Genomic DNA, 7,756 nt, shown 5'->3' with positions numbered 1-7,756 from the left:
GAGTGGCCGAGAAGGAGAAGAGAGAACAGAAGCGAACGATCGCCTCGGTGGTAGTGTCCCATCCCTGGTCCCGCCGGCCACGCACCCCCTCGATGACCAGGGCTCAGCAAGGTGTCCATACACGGATACCGGTGTCCGTGACTGCTCCTTGCGGGGTCCGCCGAAGTCGTATGAAACAGTTGGTACGTCCCAACCCCCCTGTCCATATGCTATGTTTTGGTACCTTCCTGCAGCATGTGCAGGAAGGGGGTTTTTTCTTGGGGGCGGCCGCGGAGCTTTCTTTTGAGCGGGCAGCCAGCAGAGAAGAAAGCAGTGGGGGAGGCTGAATGGCAGAGCCTGAGGCTGTAAAATTGTGGCTGTGTGTCACTGCACTGGTAAGCCAGCAGAGTTCTGGGACTGGGGGGGACGGAGGGGACAGCAGCAGCTGACCTGAGTAAGACTTGGTGGTGTCTGGCCTGGGGCAGCACAGCAGCAGAGTTTTTATGGCCGATGCTGGGGGGGCATGAGCATTCTGCAGAGATCACCACAGTAAAAGCAAGCAGCTGGCCTGGTGCCCAAGACTGAATATGGGCCCGACCCTGGAGTGGGGCAAGCCTTTGCAGAGGACAGCTGCTGCCCTCTGCAAAGGCTTGCCCCACCCCCACCACAGCGTCGGGCCCCTATTCAGCCTTGGGCACCAGGCCAGCTGCTTGCTTTTAGGGCTTGTTCATACCACAGCGTCAGGCCCCTATTCAGCCTTTGGCACCAGCTGCTTTCTGCTACTGTACTGATTCTGCATCAGCACAGTAGCAGCAAGCAGCTGGTGCCCAAAACTGAATAATAGGGGCCCCGACGCTGAGGTGGGGGGGAGATGAAGCCTTTGCAGAGATTAGTGCAGTAGCAGCAATTCTCTGGCCTGGTGCCCAAGGCTGAATAGGGGTCCTTCACTAAGGTCTCTACTTTGGAAATTGTCCGCCACAGCCTTGGTCCGTGCCTATCCCTGTCGATGACATTCAGTTCCGCTGTCTTCTGCAGCTTCCTCCGCCCAGCTCAGCTACCATAGGCTGGGAGGAAGACTGCAGAGACAGTGAGACACCTGGCAAGGACGTTATGCAGGAGGAAAAGAGGATACATGGAGGATCTCTGTACCTCCTTCCCTCAGCCAGAACACTGAAGATGGGTTGTGGATGGGTCTTTCAGCATGACAATGACCCAAAACATACCGCCAAGGCAACAAAGCAGTGGCTCAAGAAGAAGCACATTAAGGTCATGGAGTGGCTCAGCCAGTCTCCCGACCTTAATCCTATAGAACATTTATGGAGGGAGCTGAAACTTCGAGTTGCCAAGCAACAGCCAATAAACCTCAAGGATTTAGAGAAGATCTATAAAGAAGAGTGGACCAAAATCCCTCCTGAGATGTGTGCAAACCGGGTAACCAACTCCAAGAAACGTCTTACATCTGTGCTTGCCAACAGGGGTTTCTCCATGTTTTTACTAAGTCATGTTTTGCTTGGGGATCAAATTCTTATTTTACTGACTGAACTGCAAACTCAATTTATAACATTGTATAATGTGTTTTTTCTGGATTTTTTGGTTGATATCATTTCAATACACAGATGATAAAAAAAATTATAGACCTTTCATTTCTTTGTAAGTGGGCAAACTTACAAAATCTTCAGGGGATCAAATCATTTTTTTCCACACTACCCGACCCGAGGTGTGCCGTGGTCACTATGCTCTTTACGCAAAATAAGGGGGCCTACTCAAAGAGTAAAATGTTATCACAAGGAGTAAGGGCGGGTGGGGTGTCGCGCACGTAGCCAAAGGTGAGCAGGGGAAACAGGGGGGTTTAAATGTGTGGGGCTCCTCCCACAAATACAGCTAACAAGTTAGCCTAACACTTGTAGTCAGAGCCCCCACTGATACGTACGTGAACATTGAGATGATGAACCTGCCTAAACTTGACCTGAGGTATGCCGTGGTCAGTATGCAAAATAAGGGGGCAGAAAATGACCCTGTAGGGATGGACAACAGGATCTATTGAAAGCGAACAAATCCACACAAGAAGTTTAGCAAATGCCTGAGCCATCTCCAACTGAATCAGATGTCTCTTGGCAAGAGCGGGGGCTTGTGACCTGGGGACAGTACACTCCCTGGGTCTGAGGGAACCTAAGAACACCAAACAGATGGCTGCTTACAAAACTAGCCTGGGGAGTTCACCAAAGGGGGACCAAGAAAGCATTTGGTCAAGGTCTCTGAACATTTTATGGAGACAGGAAGGCAAGTAACACTAGACCTTGGCCGGAACTTCTGAACCTCCCTTTGAGTATAACCTTGATAGGGTGGGCTGAGAAGACTGACGGCCTACCTGGACGTAGAAGGGACATATGGTGCTGAATGCCACTAACAGTTGACCGTGGAATATTTAGTAGCAAGGACATTTCACAGATGGACTTACTGCACCTATCACGGTACCACGCTTGAATTCACAGAGCTCCTGAGAGTGACCCATTCTTTCACAAATGTTTGTAGAAGCAATCGGCATGTCTAGGTGCTTGATTTTATACACCTGTGGCCATGGAGGTATATGGAGGGGGGATTATGGTGTAGGGTTGATTATGGGTTGGGGTTGCTTGGCCCCTTAGTTCCAGTGAAGAGAACTCTTAAGGCATCAGCATACCAAGACATTTTGGACATATTCATGCTCTCAACTTTGTGAGAACAGTTTGGGGATGGCCCCTTCCTGTTCCAACATGACTGCGTACCAGTGCACAAAGTAAGGTCCATAAAGACATGGATGAACGAGTTTGGGGTGGAGGAACTTGACTGGCCTGCACAAAGTCCTGACCTCAACCCGATAGAACACCTTTGGGATGAATTTGAGCGGAGACTGCGAGCCAGGCCTTCTCGTCCAACATCAGTACCAGACCTCACAAATGCTCTTCTGGAAGAATGGTCAAACATCCCCATAGACACACTCCTAAACCTTGTGGACATCCTTCCCAGAAGAGTTGAAGCTGATATAGCTGCAAAAAGGTGGGCCAACTCAATATTGAACCCTACGGACTAAGACTGGGATGCCATTAAAGTTCATGTGCTTGTAAACGCAGGTGTCCCAATACTTTTGGCAATATAGTGTGTGTGTGTGTATATATAATGACACACACACACTCATACAGTGCATAGCCTGCGGTACACAATGCCCCTTCCTCTGATAAAGAACACCACTTACCCGGCCCTAGACTGTGTCTGATGTGTTTGGCCCCAGGGCCTTGCTCTCAGGCTTCCCCAGAGTGGAGCAGCTGCAAGGGCTCAGCCAGGACAGAGCGCCACCTGTCATCCAAGTCAGAGAACTGCACCCGGCCAGCAGCAGCACCCCTGTCCTATAGTGTCTATGAGACAGGAAGTAAAGGGAACTCTACCCAATAGAACAAAAACCAACAGGGGTTTTAACCCCTCCTTTCTGACTGTGGGAAAAATGGCTGTTAAAATTCATTAAATACCTGCTAGCCTTCAGACTGCTGTATGCAGAATGAAGGAGCAATAGCACACTGATAAGGTCATCCATTTACTCTTTTCCTTTTAAAAGCAACAAAGTGTTAGCAATACTATGCAGTCACCTGTCCAAGGCGCTGGTGCTGTAGTCACGGTTGTATTCATCTATCAATTCAGCCTAATACCAAGCTATTACAATGTTCTGCTCTCCTTGCACAGTGTTGTGACGCTATTACAAATGTATCATGCCTTAAACTTCACTCCACTCACTTACCGCTCCAATTCTATGCATAGACTCCTGCAATGCAGGTCTCTCAGTTGCTGGCAAAGAAAAGGTGCGCTTTCACCTGTAGTAGCACTGGTACAAAAAGAGGCCGCACTCCATAGATCTTCTACACTTTATTACTGTCTAAATAACAGATACACCCTACAAACACTCCCCAGATCCTTTCACGCGTTTCAACAACAAAGGTGTGAGAGGATCTGGGGAGAGTTTGTAGGGTGTATCTGTTATTTGCACACTAATAAAGTGTGGATTCAAGTTAGAAGATCTGTAGAGTGCGGCTTCTGTTTTTACCCATGCCTTAGTCTTGTCTTTGCGTAGTCCAGTGCATGCCATTACTGACATGAAGCTAAATATCGATCTATAATGGCATATGCCAATCATGTGTACAAAAAACACCAAGAATCGCCAAAATGTAAACAGTCCAAAATATATCATAAATAGTGTGTATAAGTGTAATGTGACCTCAACTGAAAATAGAAGGGAATGAAAATTAAGTGAAATAACTCTATCCTAAAGTCGCTGCTCTCATGCTGTCGGCCTCTGCCTCCATGTGCCTCCATGTGTCAAACGCAGCAGACGGGGAGGGGCTAAACAGACCATAGGAGGGTTCTCGGGATAGTGAGCCAACTTACAATCGTGATCTACCAGCATCAGCTTCTACCTAATGATCTACCTAATGGGCACCCCTGCCTTAAACACTTGTCCTTGGTGACTTAATACTGATATTTAGGAAGATCAAGATGACCCTTCTATTTTGAGTTGGGGGTCACATTACACTTACACACATTATTTATGATATTTTGAATTGTTTAAATTTTGGCCGATTACTTCGCGTTTTTGTACACGATTGGCATGTGCCATTATTGATCGATATTTAGCGCTGTGTGTTTTATATTCACTTTATCCATTTTTGTTCATAGCAGCTTGTTATTGTTTGTATTAAATTACCAGATCCTTAGCGCGGAATTCTATCTTAATAATGACATTACTGACATAAAGCACCAGCTATAGCCAGACATATTTCTTAGTTTTATGGCCCTTTGGATCAACCTGTTACCCAGCCCTGGCAATGCACCCCACTAGTATGACCTGCTGATAAAGCAAATGGCCAGGTAAAGCTTCAAGAATAGCAAAATATTTTTCTTCTATAATCTTTTGAGCCAGACACCATCATAACAGTTTGTTAATGTTAAGAAAGAGGGACAAGAGGGGGCGTGTCCTGCACATGGCGGAATAAGTCGCATAGCGTGAGAGCTCCGTGGTGCCGATACCTTACAGACGACATAACACAACTTATACCACTGCCCTGTCAGGTGGTCATGTTATTTGCAGTTGATGTTGTTTTACGTGATGTTTGAAATGTTGATTTTACTATGCTTCCTCATGGTACCCACGGAGCAACGCTCCGCCTGGGTGCAGATTCGTTACCCCCACTAGTTGGTCCCAAGAGTGCCTTCAGGGCCATTGGGACGCCGAACTCCGGTTCACGCCTTAGCCTTCCTCCTCCCTGTGTTCTTTTTCCCCGACATCACGCTACCTAACTTGTCCGGTGCCCTACGCCACTACGGCGACCTTGCCAACTTTCACATTAATGCCCAAAAATCGGAGGCCCTCAACCTGACGGTACCTGCACGGATGCTAGCTCGTATTCAGCGGAACTTCCCTTACCACTGGACTCCCACCGCCCTCAAATACTTAGGCGTAAAGCTCCCCCGAGATCTCTCCCAACTATACAGTCTAAACTTCCCACCACTGCTATTGAAGGTTAAATCGGACCTAGAGGGCTGGGCCAGGAACACTTTTTCCTGGTCCGGCCGGTGTAATGTTGTAAAACAGAACGTCCTTCCACGCTTCCTCTATCCCTTCCAGGCCCTACCAATTCATATCCCTCGGTCCTATTTCCGCTCCCTCCAAACAGCAATATCCTCCTTCATATGGGCAGGTAAGATCCCTCGACTCCGCCTGTCGGTCCTTCGACGGCTTAATCCTTTTTCCCTTGATTACTGTTTCTTTTTTTTTTGTTATACGGATGAAACTGTTCAATAAAGAATTTATAAAAAAAGAAAGAGGGACAAAAACACATTGAAAGAAACAATTCACACCCATCTTGTCAGATGAGATCAAAGTTCGCAAATGGGTAGGGCTCTGAACTTTGCCTCAGACAAGCTATATATCTTCAGTTACTTCTTAACAGAGAAGAGATACTGTCTCATCCAGGAGCAGCCATGAAGGGGTAACTATTCATTGTCTATATTAAACCTTTTTCAACCTATATGATTTAGGGGCCTCAACTGTAGTTTTATCAATTAAAGCCAAAAGTCCCTGATGCAGATCACACCTATTATAAATCAGAAGTGCATACTCTCTGCAGTATACTAAATGACTGATAAATATTTTGTAGGTTTATGCTAATTATATTATTTTAAAAAAATGGTTTTAATGGCATAAACATTGTATATTAGTGTCTTAGGATCACAATTTGTCACTATGATAACATTTTTCTCATTTAGTGCACATGATTGGATGTAGCTGCAAAGGGGTAAAGTGAAAAGTTTTTCTATACTCCTCTCTTTTTTAGTTTTACTTTGTTACTTAGGACTGACTTTTTATGACTACATAGCAAAGCCCTTCCATTTTGATTGGAAAGGGGTATGGCAGATAGTGGAACTTAGCTATAAAATCAGGTAAAATCAGGCATGACTAACAAAGTGAAACTAAAGCTGGCCACACACTGGTAGATTTTCGTAATATAAAAAATCTTGTGAGAGCATTTGATAATGCTATCAGAGACTTGTAGAATGTAGTTGAAAATATACATTTTAACATTCGATTTTGGAATAACAGGAGTTTCCTGAATGAAAACCACATTTACCTTTTAATATTTTGTTCATTCAATGGAATTTTTACATCCTGATGTTTTAAATTTTTTGTCACTGTGGTTAAAAAAGATTTTAAAAGTCAATTTGACCTCACTATTAGAAAAATCTAATGAACATTCCAAAAAGCAATTTTTTCTAAAACGAAATTCTACTAAATCAGACAGGTGCACAGAAGAGTCTTTTCATGGTAAAAAAAAGTACATAAATCAGACAGGTGCACAGAAGAGTCTTTTCATGGTAAAAAAAAGTACATAAATCAGACAGGTGCACAGAAGAGTCTTTTCATGGTAAAAAAAAAAGTAAAAGCAGGAATGTCTAAAAAATTTAATTTTAAAAGATTAGAGGTTCACTGTATCGTGTGCACTAAGGTAAAATGTATATGTCTTAGCTTAAACATTAAAAAGGAGGTGCATAAATAAAGAAAACATTAAAAAAGTATTTATTTTAAAAACAAAAAAATAAAAGGAAGATAATACTGAAAACTTGTAATAGTAATACAAGTATGATTCCTGGGGCATAGGAAAGGAAATATATAATCATACTCTTGATGTGTTATCACCAGTCCCCAAACATATAGCAATTATCTACAGTTTATATATTTTTAAAAGCTCCAGAATGGGGTAAGATAACAACAATCCCGTTTTCAGCACCGATACCATTTTTTCAAGTACAAGTACTGATACTTGTCCAAGTACTGATATATTTGTGTTTATCGTCATGCAACACTTTTTCTAAAATAATACAGACTAATGATTTCAGGCCACACATACAGGCACATTTTTTAAGAAAACTTTATTTGCAGTGACCAATGCAAAAATGTATTTTCAGTGCATGTAAACACAATACATTCTCCAATTTCTCCATGAAATCTAAAAGATATACTGTGTGCATGGGTGTGGGGTCTGTAAAAACCTTTTTTAAATTATTTCATTATATTTATTTACGAAAAAAGACAGTAGGTCTTATTTTCGGGGGATGTCTTACTTGGCTTGGCTGCAGCTGTCCGCTCTGCCGTCCAGGTAGCCACAGACAAGTGGGCGGGCGTGCAGGCGGGGAGGGAGCTGCGGCTAGCGCTCTGATGCAGTCCAGGGAGCCGCTCTGGGTGCTCTGTCAGCCC

At 44.3% G+C, this 7,756-nt stretch overlaps 1 long non-coding RNA gene across 1 annotated transcript in view; it reads left to right on the top strand.

Annotated features, from left to right (window-relative positions):
• The first annotated feature begins 5,921 nt into the window (after positions 1–5,921).
• Positions 5,922–7,756, top strand: part of LOC108793165 — a 6,604-nt gene continuing 4,769 nt past the window's right edge. The window contains exon 1 of the long non-coding RNA XR_001941632.1: positions 5,922–5,993. This is a non-coding gene — a long non-coding RNA (uncharacterized LOC108793165). The remainder of the gene's footprint in view (positions 5,994–7,756) is intronic.

The sequence above is a fragment of the Nanorana parkeri genome, unplaced genomic scaffold, assembly GCF_000935625.1.
Source record: "Nanorana parkeri isolate BGI_ZX_2015 unplaced genomic scaffold, ASM93562v1 scaffold725, whole genome shotgun sequence".
Classification (NCBI taxonomy): domain Eukaryota; kingdom Metazoa; phylum Chordata; class Amphibia; order Anura; family Dicroglossidae; genus Nanorana; species Nanorana parkeri.
Note: the sequence above shows the minus strand (reverse complement) of the source record. Positions and strands in the feature narration are given on the sequence as shown.